The sequence below is a fragment of the Scophthalmus maximus genome, chromosome 8 (genome assembly GCF_022379125.1).
Source record: "Scophthalmus maximus strain ysfricsl-2021 chromosome 8, ASM2237912v1, whole genome shotgun sequence".
In the NCBI taxonomy this organism is placed as follows: domain Eukaryota; kingdom Metazoa; phylum Chordata; class Actinopteri; order Pleuronectiformes; family Scophthalmidae; genus Scophthalmus; species Scophthalmus maximus.
In genome coordinates this window covers 23812945-23827885 of record NC_061522.1, presented here as the reverse complement: position 1 = coordinate 23827885, position 14941 = coordinate 23812945, and positions in this window count along the sequence as shown.

The window sequence follows — 14941 nt, the reverse complement described above, 5'->3', positions numbered from 1 at the left end:
ACGCGGCAACTGCTCAGAGTGAGGATTCCTCACTGAGACCACAGAGCAAGGAGAACCGGCAAAGTGCGAGCCCCGGACACCGCTGCACGCCACACACGCAGAGCCACGGAGTACAGAACTCGCCACTCAGCCAGGCGACCATAGGTCGCGACAGCGGTTCGCACTCCGAATCGGACCAAACAAAGGAGTCTACTTTTCCCTTCTCACTCAACAGCTTCGTGGTGTTGCTGTTGTTCGGCTTCTTCTTCTAAGAGTATTTGTATGCTCCGTCTCTTCTTCTTCTTTTTTGGTGGAGTTCTGTAGTGGAAAACAGCGCCACATATAGGTCTTTCCAATGAATCCACCTTTACGGAGAAGTTTTAGGCCCCCCTGCTGAGGAAAATGGGGGGGGGGTCGTTTTTTCGACATATCTTGTGGTGTGGACGGGGCCTTTGTTAGAGTAGCTCTCAACAGAGCTGAAGCATAAATGAAGTGTTCATTATCGGCATTCAGGCTTCTTCACAAGACTCTGTAAGCTTTCACATACATTGGTTTAGGAAATGAGAAGCGAGAGAAGTTTACCCTCTTCTCTTATCATTTAACAACATTACGACCCGTCAGCAGCAGAGTAGTGTAGAAGGTGTGAGAAGGAGAAAACCGAGTGTCATAAAACTCAAACCTCAACAAGACTCGATAAACATTCCCAGGCAATGGTTGAGACCATCATGAATTAGGTGTTAGATGTTGAGTAACTTTTTCAACCACTTGGTATAGGATAGAGAAGCAGGATTTCAAAGTCACTTCTCCGATGCTACTTACATTGTAAGCTACCTCACTCCTTTTCTGCTCCTTAGCTGCTCCTTCAGCCATCTTTGTGAAAGGTGGCCCCCGACTGTGTTGAGTTTGGGACAAAAGCAGACATTTAAATGCTATGGCAATAGCCATCACATGTTATTCCTTTATAACAGCCCTACTGTTGAAGGTTCCAGACTGCCTCACATCTCTTCTATCGTTTAGATCCTGTAACCATAATACCCCATCCAGTAATTACTTAACTTAAAATATCCCTCACTTACACTCTAATGTTGACAGAACTGGTTTCAGATACTATACACCATTGGAATGGAATAAAACACAAACTTCTCTTAAACTAGAATGCTACATTCCCTTGGAATTTTTAATAACTTTATTACCGAGTGTTTTTTTTATGATTATTGTAACTGTTCCTTGTTGTTCCTGAATGAGACTGCCTGATTGAATAAAGATAAAATGAAAAATCTAGAAAATAAAAAATAAGAAATAACACTTACTTACTCACACTTACACCAGGAGATGTTGGTGTCCTTCAGCCTGCCCATATAAGGTCGCTTCCTGTCACCTCCTTCCTGAGCAGACGTCAACGGCTCTAACCCCACATAGTTTTCCCCCAACATGAAACTGCTTTAGTGCTCTGGAAGAGACACACAGATCCTCTGCAGCCATCACCACTGAAGAGAAAACCTAAAATGGCACTTTTTAACAAACCTATCATCACCACGACACTAGCAGGTTAGCAAGTGACCCACGTTCATGTAAATCTGGGAAGGGCCCGTAGTAATATATTGGTAGTAGTTGCTTACTAGAACTGAAAACATATATAAATACAAACAGCCATTGAATACTTTTTAAAAAAAAATTCTAGTGTTGTATTCCTTTCAAGTAAAAAGAGAACTGAATTAGGTGATTCAGTTCTTATATATTTTGTCATGATTACTATTAGGATAAACAGTAACTTGTTTAGTGGACGGGAGATGTTCGTTTTCGGAAATTATGAACTAACTGTACCCATTATCCCAATCCTTCTATGCTTTTCAACACTTGTAGCCTCACACCTTTGGTGCTAAATGAATGAGAAACGCTGGGAACCAAACTATACGTGAATAAGTCCTCTGATCTGTCAGCAGCTGTTAGGTTTCAACCATAGACTGTGCATAAAGGTGGACATAGCGTCCGGGGCGTTACCCGTAGGTTTTCTGAAGACCGGTTTTGAAGCCAAAGTGGAAGGTTCCGCAACGGCTCAGCCGCCACCATCTTGGCAGGGCCCGACTCCTCCTTTACCCGCCTTAATCAGAAAATAGACAAAGGGACGGAGCGGGGCTGGGACGAATGCAGACCGGTCGCTGAAACAGACCCACCTACTTCGAAGCTGCCCAGTTAGCTGAGGCGAAGGAGCCAAACTAAGAAGCCATTCCAAGTGCTACTCCTCGATGCGAGTAGACTCGCGCGTCGAGCCGACTTAGGGTACAAGTCGTCCCAGCAAACATTACATGTGGTAAGTAACACTGTAGCTTTGCAACAACATTTTAAATAATTGTTTATCTGTAACTGAAATTATACTACAGCGTCTTGAAAATGCATCCAAGTTTTTTTTTCGGTATTTTTCTGTATGTGTGGTAGTTTGCACCACTATATTTTAATTTTAATGAATTAAACCAAATGAACTGTAACTCGACAGAAGTTAAAGGTGATGCTTGTTGTGAATGGCATAGAGTAAATGTTTTATTGACAAAGGCTTGTAGACTTAGTTATTATTGCTGTTCATTCCTTTTTCTTTCTTTTTTTAGCACATTAGGGACATTTTACCAAACAAGGAAATATAAAATGTACAGTTCACTTCTATGTGCAGACATGGGTGTACAGCGAGACGAGTTTAGTTTTGTGGCAGAGTGAGAAGATGGTTTGTGCACTAGAAAGTAGGGCATGTATAAAAATGTTTTTTAGTTTATTATTATATAGGTTTATGTATGGTGACTCATAAGGTGTACTTTTAAGTTATTCAAATCATAATCATATGTATTTGCTTTTTCCTACAGGTAAAATTCTGGTTCGCCTGGAAACCTCTCGTGAAAAATGGAACAGAAGTTGGAAACAAATGGACAAAATTGTTGAGGTAGAGATTTTCTCCCAGTGAAATGAAAAGTGCATTCAAGTCTTACTAGATCAACTAAAGTTGTATTGTAATCACAGATTTTCTGTTTTGTCCACCTTCTTTGTATAACTCTTATCAAGGAATTACACAATCGGGAGGTTTCATCTGACTCAAGAGCTCCGAGGGTTCGACGCAGACGCCGAATTGATCCGAGTAAGTTTATAGTAAAACTCTACACAGAAGTTATACTAAAATGACTTAGAGCAGAGACACGAAGAGGCACTGATTCAGCATCAGAGGTTGTGCGAAGTGACCGCCTCTCTACTGCGTTTCATGCAGCGTGCAAGACAGGAACAGGTGATGTACAGGGGTTCTGCAAAGGAAGCGCTTTGTGATTGTAACCTTTTTTTACTTGATTGTTTTAATTATTCTTTTATGCTGTGTACTGTTGTTTTTCCGCATCTGCTAATACAATGGACCTAAACATACCTGACAAGTGCGACCCATTTTCCGCCATCAACCCGAAATCCATGCTGCCTGTGATCACCCCACTTGGGAGTTTGTTGACTGCACTTCTGGAAGGGGGAGAACAGACTGTATGACAGTCAGGTAGTCCGCGCAGGTCGGGGGCGCAGATGCTGTCGGGGAGGGGGAGAATGGGATTTATGAAAGAGAGGAAGAGCAAAGGGGGGAATTCTCGGAGACTCCAGCTGCAGTCACGGGACAAATAAACTCTAACTTTACATTAGAAGTGAAGAACAACAGCTGCAGCTGCAGTTTATGAGGGAAGCATTAAAGGCCGGAACCAGGTGCAGCTCAATACTAGTTCGATACGAGGTCATCAAAAATGACCGCACGTGCAGTTTATGATCGGATGTATTTATTTTTAACGACTATTAAAAAGGGGCGGGGCTTATGGGGTAATAAAACTGATTGAGTGTGACGTGAGGTGGACCATTCTACCCCCCCCCCCAAAAAAAAATAAATAATCTGATTTGGGGAGAGTAACAGATTTACAACAGGAGGGTTTGCGTGCAGTCAAATGTCAAAAGTGAAGAAACTGAGCGCAAGGGAGACAGATAGAGGGAGAGAAGATGAGACCAAAACATTCAGGGTGAAAATCCCAACTCAGTTTTTTCACTCCCTTGTCTGTCTGCATGAGGGACAGAGATCAGAGATGGAGAAATGTCACTTAGGAAGCATTAGGCCGTGGCTTTCATCTCCCCCTCAGATCGGAGAGACGAGGGGAGGGGACTTTCAAAAAGAGTTTGAAAGGCCTGCGAGCGTCCCTCTGCCTTTGAAATCGTCCCATCACTCATTTTATTTTTATCAGCGTGGAACATGTAAAACACATCCCGACTCCATATCTGGAAAAAAAGAAGAAGAAGAAAATCAAAGATTTCCCCCCTGAGTCTGAACTTTAAAAAATGTCCTCCACCGGAAGGCGGGCCGGATTCTTCCCCCCATCGTTTTTTTTTGAAGGACGGAGAGATGTCACCTGCCGTCAGAAGGTAGAAGGAGAGACTGAGAGATGAATGTTTTACTTTCAAACCTGGTGCCCGTTCCTCGATTCACCAATCGAGGTAGCTGTTATATCTCAGTGTGTGTTGTTGTTGTTGCTGTGGTTGCTGCGCCTTTCTGCGATTGCGGGACCTGCCGTGCATCCAGGGAGGAAGTTTCATCTTTTTCGGCTGTTAGTTTTTTTTTTGTCGGGGACGTGTGATTTATATCCCGGTTTCATATCATCAGTTTTCCTTCCGTCATGTCGGCTCCTGCCTGATGCGCAGTGCGGACCACAGGACGACTGAGGGATTGCTGCGGTTTCAGCCACCGTTCCAAGGATCCGTAAACACACTAACAAATGGCGATGAAATGTCTCCAGATACGACGCAGAGTCAGAATAATTTTTTTTGGTCTCCGTCTTCGCTCACATCAGACTGCTGGAGTGATTTTCAGACCACGCTGCAAACAGGCAACGACTGGTCCCACTGAGAGTATTGATGCGCTGTGTAATCACACACACGCACACGCACACACACACACACACACACACACGTCGTGCGGCTAATGTGCCTATGTATGAGTGTGTTCGCAGTTCAAAGTCTGATTGATGATCAAATCACATCAGCTGTCCACCATCTTCATCTTTATATTGCCCTGGATTTTACCCCTAGTTTTCTTAAGTGCACTAGAACTGGAACGATTGGCTGATTTTTTTCCTTTGTCCACGTATGATAAAAAAGTTTGGGTAATAGTTTTTATGTACGAATCTTCTCCATTGCTATTAAAGTAACAAAGAGGATTGATAACACCAGCAGTACCAATCACAGGGCCCCCACCCCTTCAGTCACCGTGGCTCAAGCTGCATCTGTGCATAGTAACAGCATCTCAAACAAATAATTCATGAGACGTCTAACCACTGAGAGAGGGAATGGAGATAGCTACATGTCTCAGACAAAAAAACAACCTTTTGCACTGTGACAGGAGATGGTATAATAGGCAGTGGCACTGTGCAGTAACACACCGAAACACAACAATCATGAAAATACTCTATTTTATTTTTTTTAACAGATGTCACTAAGTGGCTAGCTTGGCGTTGGGCGAGTATCATCAGGGCATATCATACACATGTGAGTACATGATTGTACAGGTACATATTGCACATTATTCCAGTCCCTCAGGTGTAAAAACCCAATCGTGCACTTTGTCATCAAGCCAATTCAGTGAATACCGAGAGAGTTTATGACCCAGGGCTAAATGAGGAGAGACGTAAGCTGCTGATGTCATCGGGAAGGAACGCGTTGAGTACGTCCCAAACCAACATGTCCTCGGGGGAGACACACTGCCAGGTGAGCACGGAATCCCCCTGCGAGCTGCAAAACCTTTGTCGGGATGTCGCACCGAGGAGGCCCGCGCTGAGCATCAAACCTTGGATCCAGACGGAACGACGCGGAAAGCAAATGCGTGGAGCAAATAACCGACTTTTCACCCCCGCGAGGCCACCGGAGTGGCTGTGGGAGCTTGTTCATCCATTCTCCGGGTGTTTTGGGGAGCTGCACGAGGCCAGCGGCCGGGTTCCTGTGGGGGCTTTGTGTGTTCTTCGTCCCCGTAGCAGCTAATCCCTATTTTCCCCTACCGATTTAAGTAATCCGCTCTTAAAAAATATCCTGGTAATTCAAAATAATGTTTTGGGGAAATGAACTGAACATTACGGGACCCAAATGTTGAAATGACATGATAAAAACTGGTCATGACGTAATAAGCTGATCTTGACCAGGTTAATTGAGCCGAACAATCAGATTTGCTTTATTATCTCTTAATAAATGAATTGTCTTTTATATTCATTTTTTAGGATGTTAAGCGGGAGTACAGGAGGTGCAGCCCCGAATTGCCCCCCTACATGGACCCACTGTATCAATCTCTCGTGAGATGCTGCTGATTTGTGACCCTGTACGTGTGTGTGTGTGTGTGTGTGTGTGTGTGTGTGTGTGAGACAGAGAGCGTTAGCATGGGCTCTTTTATTTGTGAGGTTACAGTCGAATCGTCAGAGCAGATAAAAATTAATGACTTTCCTTGCTGAGCCGGAGCTCTCTAACTCAGCATCACACAGAGCTTTGACAGCCTCTCACATGCACACACACACACACACAGATGCACACACACACGGGCAGCGTGAATCATCCGCAGAGAGATGCGAGTATGTGTGGGAGAACGACGGGAATGCTCTCTAAATCCAGAAGCGCGCACAGAGTTCACACTCTCGTTCACACCCATGCACACACATAGTCACATATCTCTTGGTAGACTTTGTTTCAATTAACATTTTTATTACACAGAGGAAGGTGGAGGAGGAGAAAACGGGGATTGGAAGTCAGAGAAGCCCTATCTTGTTTGTGTTTGCGGGTGCATGTGTGGCAGGCGCACGAAGATAAATAAGTAAAATAGAATTCATTCATTTCCTCCTACTCTTCATATGCAGCAAGCTTCATACAAATTGAGTTTTCCTATCAGGTATTATTGGCTGAGTGAACTGGAGGTCTGCAAATGAAAATGGGCCTTAATTGTACATGCACTTCTCCTGCTGTGTGTGCTTCCGTAAGTGGTGTCAAGGCTCCGTCTGAGTCCCGTCACCTCTGCTGAACTTGGTTCCCGATTCCATTAAGGCCTCTCTGGTCAAGGTCTGCATGGCCATTAACCCTTTGCAGCGATGCCGCAGCGGCTGTAATTCCTAATAAGTGGTTATCGAAGGCAATCAAAAAAAAAATTCAGGAGGTAAAAGGTAGAGGAAGGAGGAAAAGAAGGTGAAAGAGAAACGCAAGGGGAAAAACAGGTCAAGCCGTGGATAGATGAAACCAACCAGAGCAAGTCGTATGCCTTTGGAAAGCTGAGCGAGATCTTGCTTATTGAATCAAATGCTACTGCAGCAGCTGCTCTTGCTGTTTTGAAATATTTGCATTATATATATATATTTATATATATATATATATATATATAAATATATATATACAGTACTTCAGCATATCTCTCTTGATGGTGATCCACGACTGCGAGCGTTCACATCCGACTGGTTCCCTCGCCCACAGCCAAAAAATGGAACAGAGAGGAGCTACATGAAAGTCATTTACATAAAAAATCACTGCACAGCAGCTATTGTTTAAGATCTGTGATGTCACAAACAGTGATACAGAAAAGCAACAATCTCCTCAATGTCACCCGTCGACGTGGCGTGGCCGTCGAGGAGGAAGAGCGAGGTAGATGAACAGAGAGAAAAAGTGAGTGAGGGGGGTTGAGTCAGATGGAAGGACGGAGAGACGGAAAGGGAAGAAGGCACGGTGAGTTTTGGCTGTCACAGTTGATCAGCGTCAGCAGACAGGAAGATAGATGGACATGTTGGGGGAGAGGCTGCGTGAGTTGATGGGTGGCGGAAAGGCCTCTGTTAACACAGACGCACCGGCCTTGGAGAAAGAAAAGTTGCTACGCGTGTCGATGCACTGTGTGTATGTACAGTAGGGTACATTACGCTGCATAAGCCCTTCAGTCTGAGCTAATGATGGAGAGGGTAGGGCTCGACCCCTCCGCGTTCCCACATCAATCATAGCCTTATTCCGTCTGCCAGCCTGAGAGCTCAGCCGCGACCTCTGACCCCAACCCTTCAACGCTCCGGGTGGAGGGGCCGACGGGAGCAAACGTGCCCTCCGCATTCAGAGGTCAGGTTCAATGTTTCCCCACGAAGCGGCCATCTGAGAATCACCCCACCCGGAGCTTGACATGGCTGAATAATGTAGGGTACACCGCCCCGAAGAAAACCGATGCTCTGATGATCTGCACCTCTTCCCGCGAATCGAAAGACTACATTTTTAAGAGCATCTGGCGCAATACCATAACAATGAAGCAGGCATCCACTCAACACACAGCAAGTTAGTCCTCATCCCAGAAGCCAAGGTCTTCCTAAATGTTAAGAGTGATTACATCCTGTTCCTCAATCTGATCTAGTCAAGTGTAGAGTGAGGTGGGTATCTAGACGGGGGACAAGTTCTGCACAGGCCTAAAATGGAGACCATGAACCAATGCCTGATATTGACAAATTTGAAGACGATAACACAGCTCGATACTAAGGCTTTCTCAGAAATAAAAAAAGTATCTCAGAGACAAAGGGAAAAACTGACACAAACTATGGCATGGTGGCCTAACTGCACGAATCATATAAGACATAATATGTATAAATCAATCACGCTGATACGATCTGTTAATTTGTCCAGACATGATGCTGATGCTGGGGGTATGAAGGTTGAAAGGTTTTTTTTTCTCTTGTCTCTTCCCGGGCATCATTTTTCACCTTCTTTGAATCAGTAGGCATTTTTAAAAGTTCCCTAATTTTTACTCCCTTTACTTTCATCCATTTGCTTATAGTTCACAAAGCTAAAGGAACACATTTGATATGTTCTGTTTCCGCTTGGACTTTGCAAACGTGTCAAACAGAATTGTTTTGCACATGAAAACAAAAACAAACCAAAAAATGACATGATAACAGAACTGTACTAGAGTTCCAGGTGGCAGATTGAATTGCTGACACATAAAGGCAAACACCTGCGTATATGGTTCCAAAAATCAAACTTGCAGGTCAGGACAAAAACCAAGCCATGAAGTCCAAGGAACTCTTTGTAGACCTCATCAGCATTGAAATAGCGACGAGGGATAGATCTGGGCCAGGGTGTCAAAACGTTGGAATAAGTTGAGTCACCGGACAAGATGGTACAAGAGGTAAAGTGTTTATGGTAGACTATAGGAGCCACTTTGAGTAAATGCATATTTAGTTTGAGTTTGTTAAATGGCATTTAAATGAGTCTGAAGGCATAACATTGTCTGGTCTGCTGACACAAAACCTGAGTCCTCAGGCTAGAACTCAACAAAAAATATAATAATATATATTATATTATTGCCACACTTTGAGGGTGAGGGGGGAGCTTCACTACTGCAGGGACAGGGAGACTGGTGAGCATTGAGGGAAGGATGAATGCAGCCAAGTTCTGACCAGCGCTCGAAGAAAACCTTCTCCAGAGAGTTAAAGCTTCTTGTTCGGTCAGGGCACAGACGCAGACGAGGTCTCGGAAAAAAGGGATGTAATGAATGCATGGTTGCCGAAGCCGAGGATGGCAATAGAGGGCAAGCTGGCTGGTAGTATAGGAGGAAATGGCGGAGGCCCAGGTAAGTTGGCTTGAAAATAGAAGAGCTGAGACAGCGGGGGTGGCATTGGCAGGCTGTGATGTCAACACAGAACAGCCGTGAGACTAGGTACCGATGAGTTTTGACTGAAAAATCTGGCAACAAGAGGAAGGAGAGCTTGGAACAAGGCGAGAAAGCCACACCCGTCGCTCACACACACACACACACACACACACACACACACACACACACGTAGACTGACAGGGGAGGAAGAGAAACACATAGAAACACAAGGGAAACAGCTGAAGTCACGACAGGAGCCCCGGCTCCACGCGTTAAGGGTCTGAATGCTTCAATGAGACCTTTCAGTTTATGATTTTTAATACATTGGCACCAAAAAAAAACATATTTTCACTTTGTCATCGTGGTATTTAGAGCGATGGGCAAGAGTAGCAGTTGTTATTAATATCAATTATCTGAAAAGTGAAGGGGAACGAAAACTTCCTGAAGTCTGTCAGTAAATCTGACAACCATTTTTGTCGTTAAAGAAGTGAGATCCCTTAAAAAATTGTCACTGTTAAGCTGCATACGTTCCCCCCGACGACTCTCCCATGCTGCTTCGCAAGTCCCACGCACCCCCGTGTCCCAGAGATGCTGTCCTCTGATGAACTCCCTGCCCCTCTTTCTACAATCTGTCACCTGCCGGATGAAACGTCGACTCTCCGACTGTGACTTTACACTTTTCACTCCCTTCCTCCTCCTCCTCCTCATCCTCGGTCCTTTATTCCACTTCTCACCTCTGCGCTCCTTTTTTCCTCTCGGCTCTGTCGCGTCCATACTTTTGCACCCAACAGGGTTTTGATATTTCCCTCTTCCCTTTTTTTTTCCTTCTCTCTCTTTGCCGCTGCTTTTTCTTTATTGTTTTTTTTTCTTTTTTCCCCCGTACTATTCCTCTCACTCGCGATGTCCTTGGTTTGATGCCCCGCAAACCCAGGCTCGGGGAAAAGTGATGAGCGAGAGAGGCGGAGAGAAACAATAACAACAGGATGCATCTGGCAAAGGGAACCCTCCATTATAGAACTCTGAACTGTGTGTGTTTGTGTGTGTGTGCGCGCGCGTGCCTCTGCACGTGTGCGAGTTTGTCTGCTTGAAATTACGGTTGCCCTTGAGATAGAAGTCAACCTTTGAAGCTGCAAAGTGCCTCCATAAGCACCTCTAAAATGGCAGCCCAAAAAAAAAAAAAGGAAAAGAAAAAGAAAAGGGTTCGCTAAACTATTTCCACGGCACCGGCTGCGAGGAAAGTGAGATAAAGAAAGAAAGTAAGAATGTTTGTGTGCTCTCCAAGACGAGATGACATCTGTAGTTTCCGGGTGCAATCAACTTTGTCTAGCGCCGGCGGATCGATGGAGCGCTGCATTCAATTCAAATCTAATTCACTCAGAAGAAATAGTCGTTCTCCGTCTCTCCACTTTGTAACACTTTGGGTTGCGCCGTATTGATGTGGAAGCTTTGATTTAGGAAAGTGCGCTGTGAAATCGCTGAACTGATCAATGAGCATTGCGTTTGGTCCAGTGCAATTGCGCGAAGACTTAATTTACGCTATAACTTCATCTGCAAAGAGAGCCAAAGTAGAAAAGTGAGCAGCTGTACAAGTCCAACAGCAACTTCAGTGGATCAATGGTCCCTCGTCCCCTCGTCCCCCCCCCCCCCGTCCCCCCCCATGACAATAGCCAGGAGTTTTGAACTCAGTCAGAGGAAGTAGCTTTCCCAGAGTTTCAAAGCTCACTGCTGCCTTTTCAACACTCGGGGGGGGGGCAGGGATCATCGCAGCTTCTTCTTTTCTCTTCTTTGTGTTATCTGGTCATTTCTGTCCAGGCTTTAGCAACAGATGGTAGAATCGTATCTCGGGACCTTCGACAGCCACCTGAAAGTCTTTTTGTAAAGCTCCCTCTGAACTCTTCAGAGATCGTTCTTGTTGTCTCTGCCTCTCCGGAATAAATTGTTCACTATAGTTACCTGTTCTTATTTTTTGGAATGGAGTCTGTTGTTTGGTCTGCCACACGGGTGAGGTGTCCCTGAGACGTCCCTTATCATTCTACGCTCCGTTCGGTTCTGGGTACTGAAGGCACTGTGCCGCTGTGAAACTCCAATAACTTAAAAATATTGTCGGTATGATATGGACAGTTAATGACCGAATATCATTTGTGTTCCGTGAAATACTCGAGGAGCTCAAATAGGGACGACGGAACCTTTAGCTTTGATTGGAGGAGCTTGATTATGAATGTGTATTCATATATATTCATATTTATATTTGTCAATTCACATGCAATGGGCTGCACGGTGGTGTAGTGGTTAGCACCTTCGCCTCACGGCAAGAAGGTTCTAGGTTCGAATCCCGGTTCAACCAGGGCCTTTCTGTTGGGGGCCGGAGTTTGCATGTTCTCCCCGTGGGTGTGGGTGTGGGTTCTCTCTGGGTTCTCCGGCTTCCTCCCACAGTCCAAAGACATGCAGAATGGGGTTAGGTTCGTTGGAGACTCTAAATTGGCCGTAGGTGTGAATGTGAGAGTGACTGATTGTCCGTCTCTGTATGTGGCCCTGCGATAGGCTGGCGACCTGTCCAGGGTGTACCCCGCCTCTTGCCCAATGTTAGCTGGGATTGGCTCCAGCGACCCCCCGCGACCCTTAAATGGATAAAGCGGTAGACGATGAATGAATGAATGAATGAATTCCCATGCAATGGACTTTTTGATAATTCTGTCTTTCAGCAGGGAAGACAGGCAGCACAGAGTCATGAGACTTTGCCCTGGATTCAAGAGAGTACGTTTACCTAGTTTGTTCTTCTCCCCAGAATATTAAACACCAGAATGAGACTGGTGGCTCAGTTGTTTTGCTGTATGAGAAAGTCACATCACACCACTGCATCTCACTGAGGCCGTTTGCACTTGTAGTACTCCTCCCCGCAGTAAAACCGAAACAAAAATGCTGCTAAACATTTTCACAGTTGTCCGTTTTAAAAGTGAGAAAAGCAGCACTGACTGCGGTGATAAACACATTGCGTTTCCTCTTTTTTTTCACTATGAATGCCTCGCGCCGGTTTACCGATAAAAAGCTCGTGAAGCAGCAGCGGCGGCAGCAACCTTATCACATCTGTGATGAGGCTTGAAATGATCAGTAAACAGGAAATATTTCAACGGCCTGATATCGGAAAGACCAAACGGGAAAAGCAGGAGTGAAATTAAATTCCGAACCGCAGAGAATCCGTTTTTAAAAGCCACATAAGTAATGAGAGCGGAGCACAGAGAAGACTCCATCCCTTAATGCCTCCATCGCAGGGATTGGAGACTATCGTGGTTCGGCCACTGTCACAGTTTGGGTCTGTGATTCTGTGATTTGGTCTGTGGGGTTCCCCACAGTGCTTGCCGTTTGTTAACTTATTAACACATCGACCTGGCAAAGCCCGGTTGCACGGCTATGCTGTTTCGTCACACGTGTGTGTCGTTGGGCCACACGCGACCCTGTAACGTTACTGTTGAGTTGAGAGGCGAAAGATAAACAGGAGCTCGGTAATAGGCGTCCGTTCACGGCAAGAGCATCGCTTAACTAACTGAAAGCAGTGCTGCCCTTGTAACTAAGCAACCCAGTATGTCTTAAAGGCACAGTTCACAGTTACAATTGTGTGACACCACTATCCCATTGGCCAATCCTCCCAACATGAGGAGGCAGTGCAGCAACACAGAGTTTGGCAGCAGGGTTGTCACCCTCTGAATGTGGTCATTTGGAACAGGCATAATTAATACCTAACATCTTCAACCTTTAGACATGTTGGAATGACTCATTGTACTCTCTGGAAAAGTTATACTCCGGGACAATGATGTGATTTCTTTAAGAACCCCGATTGCAAGTCATCCGAGCTCTGATGAAGACAAATATGATACTAGACGGGCGCTTGGAGAGCGTCCTCTCTCCAAGATAACCTGGGTCCGTTCCAAAAATGAGTCGGTTTCACGGAAAGGAGTTGAGTAGTTTTTGTGTAGTCCTGCTAACAAACAAAGGAACAGACAAATGCGGAGGAAAAGTGAGCTCCTTGGCTCCCCCTCCTTGTAAGACGCTGTTGCCATATTGTGTGTTTCTGCATTTTCCAAGACAGGAGCAGGATCTGGTTTGCAATATTCAGATGACGAGAATATCTCTAAGCACAATATGACCCAGGACTAAACCCCGAACAACCCCAATATGAGCCGAAAGGCCCGCTCTTTCATCCAGAACCACTGCAGCACTGCTTCCTGCACCTTGAGAGTCTGAACTTTTTGCGTGTGCTAAGAACATAAGCATTTTGTTCCTTTTTTTTTTACTCTTGAGGCCGTGTAACTGCTGATACAGAGCTTCTCCATCCCCCTCTCTCTCTCTCTCTCTCTCTCTCTCTCCCCCACATGGTTGGAGTTGGACCCGAGGGTTTCCTCTTTGCAGCGTGCTGAGGTTCTGATTGGAAGCCGGGATAGCCGCAGCCCTCCCGCGGTCACTCTGCGCGGAAGTCAGATGGATTGACACCGAGGGGATCGTCCTTGTATAGTATCTGTAACTGTAAAAGTGTTCGGTGTGTACAGTACAGTTGTGCTTTGTTGAATTCCCCCAGTTTAGTATTATGCTTTATGTCAGAACGTATATGTTTTATATCATCAGTGAAGCACCGTGTGACTGTTCTTGAAAGGTGCTTTATAAATCGAGTCCTTTACCTATTTTAAGACTTAAGATTGAAAATGTTGGCTCGTGAAAAACACACACGCATTCTGTTTATACAACCTGTGAAAACCATAATCTGACACCTAGGTGTGGATTTGGCCGCAGCTAACCTCCAGCTGCCTGTTTGTTCTCTGATCCTTATTTGTGGATGGAGACTTCACGCAGTTGGATGGACAACCGCCACTGTCGCGCCCCACTCTCGCTCTGTTTCTGACACAAAATAGTCTCAGCGACGTGTTCCAGAGACTGCGCGGTATTGTTAAAAGAAAAAACAAAATCAGGTTTTGCCCGGCGCTATTAACAATCTGCGATGTTTGATTATTTCATCATTTTGTGTTTACTGGCCCAGACAGAGCTACAGTTGGCAATCACGCTACACCAAACACCTCGCGGCAAACCACAATAGAGTCTGAGCCTGATGCAGTTATGTACAATGTAACAATCTACAATAATTACATTGATTATTTTATTTTATTTTAGCCATCAAAGAGCTTCTTCTTGTGTTTTTTTTTTTAATGCCTTTCCCTTGGTGCATTTGACATGAAAAATGCACTGTAATAGGAGAACATTAGAGAGAGCTCTGTCTCTTATCACTTTTATTGATCTCTCAAAAATAAGGAGTGCAAGGAGAAGCACTTTTTCCTCTTAGTT